Here is a 14040-nt window from a genome sequence, read left to right as displayed (position 1 = left end):
GTCCTTTGATGTAGTAGAAGGGAACTATTCAAGGAAAGGCACAGAGAGATGGAGACACTGCCTTCAGTGGAGACCTAGATGGAGAATACATGGAGAAATAAAAGCTTAACGTTTTTCTATTTTTGTTCAAAACAGGCTTCCATAATTTCATGGTAATACTTTTTGACTTACCCTCACACTTAAAAAATGTATCATACTAATTATGGAAATCAACTTGAAATAGAATGAGACTGAGTTACAGGAGGAAAAAAAATAGCCTGGGACAAGCCACCTGGTTTCTAGTTCCAGATCTGCCACTAAACAGCAATACTAACTGCCGCTAAGTGACCAACTGACCTCACCCCTCTGGTCCTCACAACTGTCAGGCATAAAACAAGAGGGTTGTATAAAGGCATATTTAAGACCCCTTTCCAAATTGAAAATACTGTGTTTCAGAGTAGGTTTTAACTCCCCGTGTATAATTGATAACATCATTACCCCCATCTCTTTGCAGATTACCTTCCATCGTTTCCTCGACTTGCCTCTGTTGAGAGGGAGTGGTCCTGTGTTCACTGTCTGCGAGGCTTCCTGCCCATCACTGGCGGACACTTTCCGTGTCACCTCCTGTGGGTCATGGGTGCGTGCACTCCACAATTATTTAAAATGAGGTTTTCTTACTGATAGACATATTCACTCCCCTGTAGTCTTCTTGATGGAAACTCCCCAATAGACTTTGAGCGCACCACACAAATACCACTGGTCTTGTAGTGTGAAGCATCGGTCTTGAATGTCAAGTGAACAATTCACAGGGGTGGGGGGGGTGGCGGATGGGGGGGCGGTGTGGAAACTAAAAGACCACAGTGCTTCCTGGACTTTAGGAGAAACGTGAGGCCCTGGGGAGGGAGAAATTAACCCTTAATTTGTACAGCACACCGAAGCAAGTATCCCTTCCATTTTCGTTCTTTCAGTTTTGTATGATGCATTTCTCTCGTCTGAAATTCTGTGCCACCAAATCTTATATATATATTAAACTCTAAATTGCCAGAAAACACAATTTATTAGCCCCCTTAATGCAAGGCATAACACCCCAAGCTACAAAGAAGCTCAATAAAAGCCTAATGAATAAATAATTAAAGACTAAATGCTTAAAGCCTCCTCAGTCCAGCCGCAGCCACTAAATTGCTTTTCTCTATGATCGCCAGTGCTTCTTACCATCATATTTCATCTGTATTTTTCCACAGAGATCCTTCCCCCCGCCATTTGCTGCTTCATCGCTCCTGCTCCCTATTCTGTTATGATCTGTGACTGCAGAACTAACATATGCCTGCACTTTCTTTATATCTTACACAGCTCGATATTTCAGCACTCCATATTTTATGTCCTGGTACTCCACTCCTAGCATGTTCCTGGGTAATGTAGCTTCTGTCTGAGTGCCCTTGAGACCCACTCAGAACATGTGCATGGTTGATCTAAGACTTTTCAATAACCCTTCTCTGCCTTGGGTAGGAAATTACAGGAGAATGCACTATTGCGGCATCACTTTGCAATCATTCCACCTTAATGCCTTCTGGTCTCGCATCCCCAAATTGGTCTTATCGGCTACAGCTGATTGTCCAGTACTTTACAATGAGGCTGTAACCATAACACATTTTCAGCACCCTCGTTTTGCTGCAGGAGTGAACATAGATAATTTTGATTCATGGTCAATTCCAGTGCTCTAAAATCTTCAAAGCTATTATCTGCTCTAAAAATATCAGAAGTTCATTTCTGAGTATTGCATCATTTGAGTCTGGATGACTGTGTGAGTTTTCTTGGTGTGACGCCTAGCGAAACATTGACAGTAGTCTTTCTCCACATGCTCTGTGTTAATCGCTGCTGCGTCATAGATCATCGTTGATTGACTCAGTGTCACCCACCTATTCAGTCCCTGTGTTAACAAACTTTACGCCTTCAACTTATACTTATTCTTATTTTTGTTTTAGTTTTTTTTTTTACTCTCTCCCTTTTAATTGGAGCCTTGGTGACATAGTGGATTATGTGTTAGATTGCTAACCACAGGTTTGTTAGTTCAAATCTACCAGTCGCTCCGTGGGAGAAAGATGAGGCTGTCTGTTCCCATGAAGATCTAGTTTTGGAATTCATGGGAGCAATTCTACTCTGTTCAATTATGTTGCTATGAGATAGAATCAATTTGCTGGCAGTGGGTGGGTTCCCTTTAATAAGATATGTGTAAGTTTCTCAAAGTGCTATCTCTAAACTTCAAATCAGTTTAGGCATCTTGGTGATTATTTCAGTCCAAGTAAATACTGTATTTTTTCTCCCTAGAAGGAATCACAATGGAAACAAAGCAGTATAGTATATGATTGGTTGTTTAATATCAATCATCTATTTTTAAAATGTATGTTTCATGAGGTCATGAGCTTTCTCTTATTCAATATTGAATCCTTAGGTCCTAGGCCAGTGGCTAGAATATGGTGGACACAGTTTAATGGGATATTGAAGGAATACATATACTGTTGTTGTTGTTGTTGTTGTGAAGTGCCATCCAGTCAGTTCTGACTCATAGTGACCCTCGGTACAACAGCAGGAAACACTGTGCCAACCTCACAGCCATTTGAGTTCCTGTTGCCGTCACTGTGTCAATCCAGCTGTGGGGGCCTTCTTCTTTTTCAGTGTGCCAGCACAATGTCCTCCTCCAGCGACTGGTCTCTCTGGGTAATATGCCCAAAGCACAAGAGACCAATCTGGCTATCCTTGCCTCTGAGGAGCATTCTGGCTGTACTTCTTCCAAGATATATTTGCTTGTTCCTTTGGCAGTCCACGGTACTGTCAAGATTCTTTGCCATCCCCATAATTCAACTGTAGGAATTCTTCTTCAGTGTTCCTTATTCAATGTCCAACTTTCACATGTATATATTTACATACATATACATGTATATGTATTTGAGGAGTTCACATACTATTCCCTTATGAATATTATTCAATGCTTAGCAGTTACTATAATTAAAAAATTGCAGTCCTTTGACCTAAAAGAAGATTAAGTAGTGCCGCTTTGTGGATAAATGCACTCTCCTTTTGCAGGCAAATCCAGGAGAATGAAGCCTTTGTAATCCAAATTACTCTGGAAACTACTGGCCTAGTTGATAGAGCACCTGAGCCACACAGCGCACACTGAGGGCGCTGGAGTCAGGTGCCAGCTCTGGCCCTTTGGGCCCCCCTTTTTCTTATAGGGTACCCCTGTTCAGTTAGTATGTTCCTTCTTCAGGTGGGTTACAATACAATTGATTGTGATTAGAGAACTTTATCTTTTCACCATAACTGATTAAATTACTGCTTGATTGTGTTACAGCTTCATCCATTTACCGTGATTAGATTGTTGCTGGAAATATATGGATACAATCAAGCTTCTGCTATTGTCAAATTCCTCCGGGTGTTTCTAAATTTCTTCACATAATCTTTTTTGGCTTATTCCTTAGGGCATGTTGTTTCTACAGATAGCTGGTATCATCCATTGTGTTTTGCGTCTTCCTGATTTTATTCTCGGAGGGCAACTTGATCACAAACTCCTGGGGTGACTTTCCTAAGTTCCTGCACATGCTGCGCAGTTGGAGGCAAGTAACCCTTACTCGGTGCTTGGGGTCGGTAACAAACCAACCGCAGCCCTTTCTTTTCCTTTTCGCCTTCTCGGCTCCTGAGGCTCAGTGGAGTGGTGGCAGAGACTTATTCCTATCCACCTCCTACCAAAGATAAAGGGAGCCTGTGTGAGTTTTTCATCAAGGAACTAGCATGTAAGATTATGGCACGATCTTCCATAGATAAGTAACAGGGCCGGCAAGAGCACAGTTGGTTTAAAATAATGAAAATAATAAGTTTCAGACTTCTCAGTATTGTACATTTAAAAAACTAAAATGAAGAAAGAAGAGGAAACACCTAACTGAATTTATATCCAACCACTTACATTCAGGTGTACTTCTTCTAGGGTAAAGCAAGGTCACGGAATGCATTGAAATCCAGCTCTCTCCAGCATGCCCACCATCACCACAACACAGAGAGCCTTAGCTTCATACCACATTGAGGCCATTGGGTTCACTGCATGTGTTCTGTAGGAGGTCAAGAGAACAACCAGCTAGGCTGCATGACTGCTGATATTTGATTGTACAGAGTCCTTCTTGGATGAACAGTGGGCAGTTCCTCTTGGTAACCATGGAAACCAAACCTTGGCCACTGCCCTTTGACTCCTCCAGAAAGATGTCGCTAAAGCTGCATAATCTTTAAAAAGAAAAATTCTGAGAAATTCAAGAGAGTATGAAGGATCTTGTTCTAAATATTAATTAGTGTTTGAGAATCCTTTAATTGGTGTATAGCGATTGTATCAGTCTTAATCTCTTACATGTTCTTAAATGATGTTGACCGTATGAAAGTCCTAGCTTTCTGAAATTTCTGCTCTCTTGTATAGTCAGTGTCACCCTTATGCTCCATCTCCAGGGCTACATATAATTGCTTTCAAGATTAAAAAAATAAGAAAAAGAAGAGGTGCCAAGCTAAATACACACAAAACACATTTTTTGTTTTATTTCCCACACTTTCGTAGCCTACTGGAAATGTAATCTCTTGATACATAACCTAAAGTGCTTTACAGCATAAGTATACTGAAAGGAAAAATAAGACTACAAATAAATAAATAAATATTTTTTAATTTCAAAAATAACATTTCTGATACACAGCATCTTCATTCCCAAAGGCTTCAAGATAACCTGTATACCTAAATGCATGGCTACGTCACAAGCACTTCACAGATATAATAAAAGAAGTTCATTTGCCTTCACATACCTTACTAGAAGATTTAATAACTTCTGAATTTTGTGTTCCTATATCAGAAATTCTCAAAGAACGATCACATTTTTGAAATAAGAAAGCTTGCTTTTGAGGAGCTAGATGTGGGTCCCTAGTGGTGTAGTGTTATGCTTTGGGCTCACCCTGGGTGGTAACCCTGCAAGGTCAGTAGTTTGAAATCACCAGCTACAAGATGAGACTTTCTACTTTGCCCCCATAAAGATTTATAGTGTTGGAATCCCAGATGGGAAATTCTACTCGGTCCTTTGGGGTGGCCATGAATTGGAATGGACTCGACGGCTTTGAGTTTTTACTTGTGTGTGTGTAATGTCCAGGGACCAAACTTCTACAACTTATTTTCAGGATGAACTCCTGCCACGTGAAGGCTGATGATGGCACTTGGAGTCTACTTACTGCTGGCGCATTAAGTCTCATAAGCTTCACTGCCTGACTTCCCTGGTCTCAGGGCAAAAAAGCTAAAAATTAAAATTAGAAAAGGGTAGATAAAAGGTTATATATTAGTATCCACAGTAGAAATCAATTTTATAGTTTATATTCAGATCCTAACCTGCATTCTAGCACGCACTAAGCATTCATTTGTCATCTGTTGAATGAGTCTATGAAAACAGATCTCATAGAAATACAGTGGGAATGAAGTACACTGTATCATAATTTTTATTGAGCTATTTCAAAAGAAGGATGTGAGAAAGCTAACAGGATACCATGAATAAAGAAGTGTGCTAGTATCTGAAAATTTAAAGGAATGGATGAAGAAGGCATCAAAGATTACAGGAAAAAGGTCAGGAAAACAGGTTTGAAAAATGGAGTGGTAACATCATGCAGCTGCAGAATTCCAGATCTTCTGAAACTTACAGATCAGAGATTTAGGGAGACTCTAAATGAAGTAGTGATAGTGTTTGATATAGAAAATTATTTAGATATAAATAAATATGTCAACCTAGATAATATTCTGGTAAGGGTTTATATTGAAACCATTCTGAAAGACAGGTGGAAAGGCAGAGGAGGAGATGGTAAGTTCCAATCAAAGATAACCTAACAATTTTTGGTCTTAGAAGCCATATAAAACTTAGAAGCAATATAAAATGAGGAAATTTGGAGGGAAAAAGAGCAAAACCAAAATTTCAAAACAAAGTAAACAAACAAAAAACACATGGCTTTTGAGTTGATTCCAACTCATAGCCTTTCTATAGGACAGAATAGAACTTTCCCATCTACTCTGTTTTTACTGAAGCAGATACCCCATCCTTCTCCCTAGCATGTGCTGGGGGGTTCAAACCCATGACCTTTCCATTTGCAACTGAGCACTTCATCGCTATGCCACCAGGGCTCATTAAAGGCAGCTGACTATCTAGTTTAAATAGAAGGGGGCTGCATTTTCTAAAGAATAAAGAATGGGAATAAGAAGATAATACATCCAAACAAAAAGGGTGATCCAAACTAAAAAGGAGTTCAGGGAGGAAAAGAATGCTTGGAGACTGATTGTGGTAGCAATTGTACAGTGCTGCTTGATGTGATCGAAATATGGAATGATATATGTATTAACTTCCAATTTTTAAAAAGTTAATAAAAATAGTAAAAGAGGTAGCTAATATGGAATGGGTTTGAGATAAATATAACTGTCAAATATTGTTACCAGAATTACATTGGGAGACTCAAATACAGGCTTAATTGCTGTGTTAGACAGGGTTCTCTAGAGAAACAAACCCAGGACATATGATTTTATATACAGATATAGATACATACAAAATGAAGAAATCAACAGCTAATTAGTCCGCAGAGCAGTACAGAGGGCTCAGTTAATCTACTTCTGTGAGACAGTTAATATACTGGCAGTCCTTCAACTCATGAGGGCTGCTAAGAACAAGTCAAGGAAGCAGACAGCTGAGTCTTCTGTAGCTCAATACAGGCAGTCTTGGAGATGGGAACAAACAGTAGGGCAGGTCATCAAAAGTCAGAGAGATGACAGGGTCCAAGAATGTCCAGCTCAAGTGATGTATACACCAGCAGTGTGGTGAAGTAGGTCTGGAAGGAACCTCAAACTACAGGGACATGGTCCAAAGGTTGGGCATCCCACCAGTAGTGTAGCTCACAAGTTGAAGCAAAGAACTAGCTAAGGCAGCAGCACACTGGTCTGATCATGAGGGAGCAAAAGACAGAAAGGCAAGGCTCGCCAAGCCATTTACCATATATACTCATCTATAAACCATGTTTTTCAACACAATTTTTAACGCAGTGTTTGTGGTAAAATTAGGTGGCTTACTGATATTTGGGTTGGCTTATACTCGAGTATATATGGTATCTCTTTGTCCTTAAATTAAACTGTGACCTTATTAATCCCACGTGTATTTATTGGCCAGGTTGGCACAATAAACCTACCTATCACAATTGTATTCCTCAATGATGAATTTTGTTATTTAAGACTGGGAAATATTTTGAAAATGATGTAAACATGCTTAAAATAAACAGTTGTGCCTTGAAAAGAAAGGCATGCACAATTAGACCCTGGCAGCCTTTAATTGCTGGTGTGTCCCCTTCAAATTAGAGTGTGTGGGATTCCACCATCTAATAAATTCACATTTGTTGATATTCTAGCTAATTATGTCCTTGAAAAAGAAAATGATACCTAAGGCATTGTGACAAAAATTTCAGAATACATTGCAATCACTCTTCCTACTTAGAATTAGTTTTCCTAATCTTGATGTCAATTATAAGAATGAAAATCATTGAACTTGGTGCTTCACCACAATTAATCAAGCAGCTATGGCTTTAAAATACAGTCTGGTGATTTAAGTGACTTATTACAGGAGTATAATGCTTCAGCCATTTTTAATAACTTGGAATTTTAAATATTTCAGATAAACAGTTCAAAGAGAAGGAAAAGTCTTTAGCTAAAACGACTTATAATTGGACAGGTAAAAACTTCTCACTACCCATGCCCAGAAAACACCAATGAAAAAACCCTTTATTTTACAACTTCGTATAAATAGCCTGTTTAATATAACATTATACATGAGGACCCAGAACAAACAGAAACCTACTGTTTACTGGATCACTTCATGATTCATAGGAATGTAAACTCTGTAGATTGGAAGTAGAATGTACTAAATCTTTTTACCTTCTAATCATGGAAATGATTCCATTATTTTATGATGCAAAAGTTTGCTATGAAATGTTTTCACATCGTCCATGTGAAAATTGGACAACGAATAAGGAAGACAGCAGAAGAATCAATTCATTTGAATTACGGTGCTGGTGAAGAACACTGAACGTACTATGGATTGCCAGAGGAACAAACAGGCCTCATAAGAAGCGAAGGTAGAATGCTGTCTAAAAACATGGTTGCTGAGACTTTGTCTCTCGGGCTTTGGATTTGTTATTGGAAGAAAGTCGTTCTTAGAAAAGACCGTCAGAGAAAGAGGGGAAGGCTCTTAACCAGGCGGATTGACACAGTGGCTGCCATAATGGACTCAAACCTACCAATGATTGTGAGCATGAAGCGCTGTCTGGCCATGTCTGCATCTGCTGAGTGGTGAGTCTGAACCTCCTGCATGACACCCAACAACACGTTTGTTAGAGAGCAATACAGGTGTGTAAAGTATTGTTTAAATAGAGAAAAGGCTAGCAAATAAATTACAGTAGTAAGGGGAAAATTTCAAATGGCATTTGCCGCCAGAGGGATAGTAACCAAGTTAGAAGCACTTTTCAGGACATGGGCATTTCTAGTGCCCGAGTAACTCCAGTTAATGCACAGCACTATGGCCCCAGTAAAACACAGGCTATTTCCAAACCAGTTATAGTCGGTCCTTACGTTTTTGAAAAGAGACGCAGCTAACCTAGGAATTCTCCTTGGTTTAAAGAAAACCAGAAAGCCAGATATTTAAATTGTGCAAAGTCCACAAGAATTTTTCACTCCAGTCTCAGCTAATCAAGTACAGGCACAGTTCTTGATGACAAGAAGCAAAATATCATCCCTTTTTCTGAACGTGGGCAGAAAGGGGCCTTTTTTTCCTGTCTGCATTAATTCCTCACAAAGTGAATGTTACAGGTGTTGTGATACTGATTCGAATAGCAGCAGTGTGTAGTATGGGTGGACTAGAGAAACAAATCCAGAGACACACATATGTGTATAAGAGAGAGCTTTATATCAAAGAGGAAATGTAAATTAAGAAAACATTCCAGCCCAGTTCAGATCAAGCCCATAAATCTGATATTAGCCCATGAGTCTGATACTTGGTCCATAAAATACTCTGCAGACTCATGCAGTCACATGCAAATAATGCAAAATGTAGGAAGATCACAGGCCAATGGTGCAAAGACGTGTGGATCTAATGGTGGAGGAAGCATCTCCAGGGCTCTGGCTGCCATCAGTGTGGCTGATGTAGCTTGTCAACAGGAACGTGTAGCAGAGTGAGAGTGGAAGTTCCCAGAATCCTCATGAGAAGGCCACATTTGTAAGGAGACATCATCAGACTGTGACCTGATTGACAGGCTAGACTGTCAATCTGCCTGTTGATCAAGTGGACATGAAATTATGTAGCTACCACAAGCAGCAACAACAAAAAAGGGCCCTGGGTGGGACAAATGATTTGCTCCCATTACAAACCTGATGGTGATGCCATGGTAAAAAGCACTGGCAGTGGGTTGACAAAAAGATTGCAGCCAAGGACGCCCAATGGAGCAGCTCCCCTCTGCAATTCATGGTGCTGCCACGAGTTCCAATATGTGGCCCCAAACTAGATTTTCTATCTTTCTGAGAAAAGAAAAGGTCAAGGAAAGTGACAGTCCCACCAAGCCAATGATGGTGACTATAAAACTTCAAGTAACTGTTCAATCTGAGCTGAGTGGTGGCAAAGCCCGTCTGTAGGTGTGTACTTATTTTCTGCCCCATTTTGCATTTCATTATATTTAACATAGATTGTTTAACCAATATTAAACATCGGAAGGTATCACCTAAAAGCCCAGAGGTATGGGTTTCCTTAAAGAACACAATAATGAAGCTGCATTCTCACACGGACTGTCTCTTTGTAGAAGCCACTTGCTCTTGCCTGTTGCGGCCCCACCTATTCCCTATTGTCTCTCCAGCACTGAGAAAACGCAATTGTCCTGCTACCTTACAAATCTACACCCATTGTGCTTCTCATATTTGCCTCCGCTGCCGAGCAGTTTGAGCTGAGGCCCAGCCACTGAGCCGATGAGGACTCACGCCAGCAAGCCATATTTCTGGTTCCTGAGTTGCTCCCTGAAGTCCAAGCCACCATTACTTCTTAGACTACCAGCCCTTTATGTTTGTGAGATTTTCTCTGTGTCCCTTGTTATAAATTTTTTGTATCTAGCAATAGATTTATTTTCTTTCAACTTCCTTGTAGTTAATCTACTGTTTTATACTTTTCATGTATGTAACCTTATTTTCTGCCTAGAAGACTTGCAACTGCAAAATGCAAGTGAAGGAAAAAAGTAAAGTTAATTAAATAGATATATACACTACATTTTAAGCTTTTAGAGTGGACTCTCCAAATTGTGAAATCATCCATTTATTCTATGTTAATCTATAATTTCAATGTAATTCAGTCAAATGTATAAAATTTTTAGGATAAAAAAAGTTTGGAGACCAAATAGTTCTATAGTTTATCTAAAAGAACTAAAATATAAAAACACATAATATCTTTTAATGGGAAAAAGGAAAATAAATAAGGCTGTATACCTATTCTTTATCAAAGTTGGTAGAAACCTATTCTGGTGATCGGCTAATGAGGAGCGATCCAATGGAGCGCATTACTAACCAACACACAGGGAACTGCACGTGTCAATGTCCTTGGACTCATGGCTACTGGTTATTGGTTCAGATGTGTATAGAACTCTCAATCAAGGAACAGAAAAGCCTGTGATAGTCATTTAGGAAAGAAAATTTTATTTTCATCATTTAAAAATTTTTATATATTTTTTCTTAATGCTATTATTTCAGGTATTTGAGATGACTGGTATTTTAAGCTATCAATTAAATTGTTCTAGTAAGTTACAGTGTTTGAAGTTACTAGGGGCATTACATTAGTTTCAGTCTTGCCTTTCTCAGAAAACTTGTTTAATAGGCTGTTTGAACTTATTGGATTTGAAATATTTCCTATAGAACATCAAAGATGCATATATCTAAGATCAATTCAAGTCATTTTCCCTTAAAGAGGATCAGAAACAAGCACAAAATTTAAGAAATGTGTCATTGATTAAATTCCTCACAAACTGGTATTTTGTATTCATCTCTCAGGAAATAGAGTGCCTGCCCCCTTCTTCCTTTTCCTAGTGACCACCCGTGACAGTCTGCACACATTCAGTGGAAACCACGTGTCCGGTGTCTAAAAATCTGATGAGCACGAAGAGCTTGGAAACAGAGCCATTGACATGTCGTTAGGGAAATGGCACCACGTTTGTGAGACTAGAGGACGACTTGTCAGTTGTACTTGGAGAATGTGATTGCTGCTAGTTAGTCAAGGACAGAGGTTTTTCTTCATACTCGGTCTGGGCAGGCTTACGTATTTGTCACAGGTAGTCTATGATAACTTTCGCATTCTCTCCAAACCAAGTCCACTGCTATCCAGTTGATGAATTCCAACTCACAGTGAACCTGGAGGTTAGAGTAGAATCGCCTCCATGGGTTTCCAAGGCTTTAAGTCTTTACAGAGTCATATGGCCACACCTTCTGACCTCAGAGATCCTAATAGTGTGTCAAATACTCTGACAATCAATTAAGGTATAGCAGATATTTTTTTGAAGAAGAAAAAGAAGAAATGACTTTACGAGAGCAAAACATTAGTTATTTTATACTACTCTTCCTCAAGGTCTCGTCTCCTCTCAACTCCCTAAAAATCACAAGGTATATCTATCATCCAACAAGGGTAAGACAGTAAATTCTAACTCTTCTCTTTAAAAGTCAGAACAATATCCACTAGAGCATTTATTATATTTATATCTTTCTTCCCCAAATGTGAACCATTCTCTGGTTTAGAAGACAGTTGTCGAATGCCTAGATCACTATCTATAATTTTCTTCTCCAGTTTGTTTGACCTGCCCCTGTAAAAACCATCCCTCTCACCTGCCAGTTTCACCTTGGCCATGTCGCGTCTTCAAAATATGTCTGGACTCTGACTTCCCTTGGACTTTTGTCTCACCTTCCATCCTCAGTTCTTTTGGTTCAATTGGTTCATATATCTTACAAGACTTTGGTAGCTTTCATCTTTGGTTCAATGCAGTAGTTTTTAAATGTGTTGATTTTTGGTGTTTAATATCTGGGATCTTTTAGACTCGTGAAAATTATTTAGAATCCATAGAGATTTACAGCCTCAGAAACCCAAAGAGCGTGTTTTATATTGTCTTTATAGAGTCGTTGGGAGTCAGCATCAGGAAAGTTATTAGTTTGTCATATCTTACACTGTCCGATGTCTCCCTTCACCTACTTTTCTGTTGTCCATCCCCCAGGGAGGAGGTTATATGTAGATCCTTGTAATCTGACTAATTTTTTTTTTCTGTTCCAAAATATACTTACATTAAATAAAAAACAAACCAATGCATCTCAGGAAGGTAGACAATAAATGACTCTGCATTTCTGGGGAGCCTGGCAACCCCTGGGCAGAGTCCCAGCACACGAGAGGGAGGGCTAGGAGGCTTCACATCCAAGCAGAGTCTGGGCAGCAGGTTCCTGCTGACACTCTGTGGGTCACATGGTCCACATCATTAGCATCACTGGCGCAGGGCGGTTTGCTGGGGAGGGTCAGCAAGCTCTAGCCACTGTGAGTTCAGTGAAACTCGGCAAGAATTCCACCAGCAGCCTGTGCGGGGCAGGTTCAAACCAAACCCACGTTAAGGAGGAAAGCAGACAATTCTTCAGAACCCAAGACGCATTCCTTGCTGATTTTACATTGCGTTCTCCAGTTAACTTGGGCAGGTGGAAGCTGTTCTTCAGACCAGTGTGTCACGGGCTGGTCCAGCTCGGTGGGACAGAGGGACCGTGATGGGGACGGAGGGCAGCGCACAATCCCGGCCCTGCAGGCCTCCTGTATCATCTGGCGTACTGTTTCATGTAGTCTTCCACTTTATTCCGGAAGTCCTCCTTGTCCCGCAGATGATGTTCTGCAGCTTCAATATTTAGTGGATCATCAAAATTCAAAAGATCAGTAAATAAGGAGTTTAATCCCCAAACAACATCCTTCAGCGTCCTCGTGGGAGCCCAGCCAGTGCCGTCAATCGAATGTTCTCACAGTAAACTCAGACAGATGTCCCCTGTCTCTGTGATGTTGGGGTGCCAGATTCTGGTCAAGCACGTCACCTTGGGGGGCACCATGTTGTAGGCATCAGGAACTTCAGTTTCAAACTGAAATTTTCCACCCTGGTAGTAACCATCATCTGGGGTCACGGTTAGCTGGAAGCAGTGGAGCTTGTTGGGATCAGGAAAATGCACCTTACAGGTACAAGGTACGTTTGCAACACACTCTGCAACCTCTTTGACGAGCAGCTTGTCTCTCACAGACCCCCTCCGCGTGGAATTGGAGCCGGTGGCTGCGGAGTGGGACCCTTTGAGACCGTCATCCCGCTTCCGTTTGCTCGCCAGAGTGAGCATCACTGCTCTTCCCCCTGGACTCCCCGAGAGCGGCGAGGCGGCCTGGGAGCCAACGCTATGCCCGGCCCCTGCGGCGACGGTGAGACGCAGCCCTCACGGCGGCGCCGGCTCTGGGCGGCGGACCAGAAGTCCTGACTAATTTTTAAGATATAAATCACTGTGTCTTCTGAGTCTAGCCTGGGTGGACTCAAGCTAACAACCGTCCAGTTAGTAGTCAAGTACAGTAAGCATGTGCACCACATAGGGACTCCTTTTCCTATATTTGCCATATTAGACATTATATGATCATGCAGAGCTATTAAAAATCTGCATAACAATTTCAAAATAGTCAATCCATTATACACTAACATACAATATTTTATGAAGAATAACTCATTCAAAAACACCAAAACATTTAGTGAGAAGAGTGATGTTTTTTTTATTAAATTTCTTTAATGGCTGTCTTAAAAGAAGAATGCTGGGCTCTCTCTTATTTCTGCTTCTAAATTCAATCTGTTCCATGATGGCCTTTGTTTGAAGCGTACAGGACAATGTGACCTGATACATTCAGAGGATTTTAATATCCTTTTTAGAGAAGTTTGCCTTTGTCTTCGTTCATGTTG

The 14040-nt window shown here is 40.4% G+C and overlaps 1 pseudogene; it reads right to left on the bottom strand.

Annotated features, from left to right (window-relative positions):
- Positions 1–12880: 12880 nt before the first annotated feature.
- LOC142454484 (NEDD8-conjugating enzyme UBE2F pseudogene) lies at positions 12881–13499 on the bottom strand (annotated as a pseudogene).
- Positions 13500–14040: the final 541 nt, after the last annotated feature.

Source organism: Tenrec ecaudatus, chromosome 8 (assembly GCF_050624435.1).
Source record: "Tenrec ecaudatus isolate mTenEca1 chromosome 8, mTenEca1.hap1, whole genome shotgun sequence".
Classification (NCBI taxonomy): Eukaryota; Metazoa; Chordata; class Mammalia; order Afrosoricida; family Tenrecidae; genus Tenrec; species Tenrec ecaudatus.
This window is presented reverse-complemented; position numbering and strand designations above follow the sequence as displayed.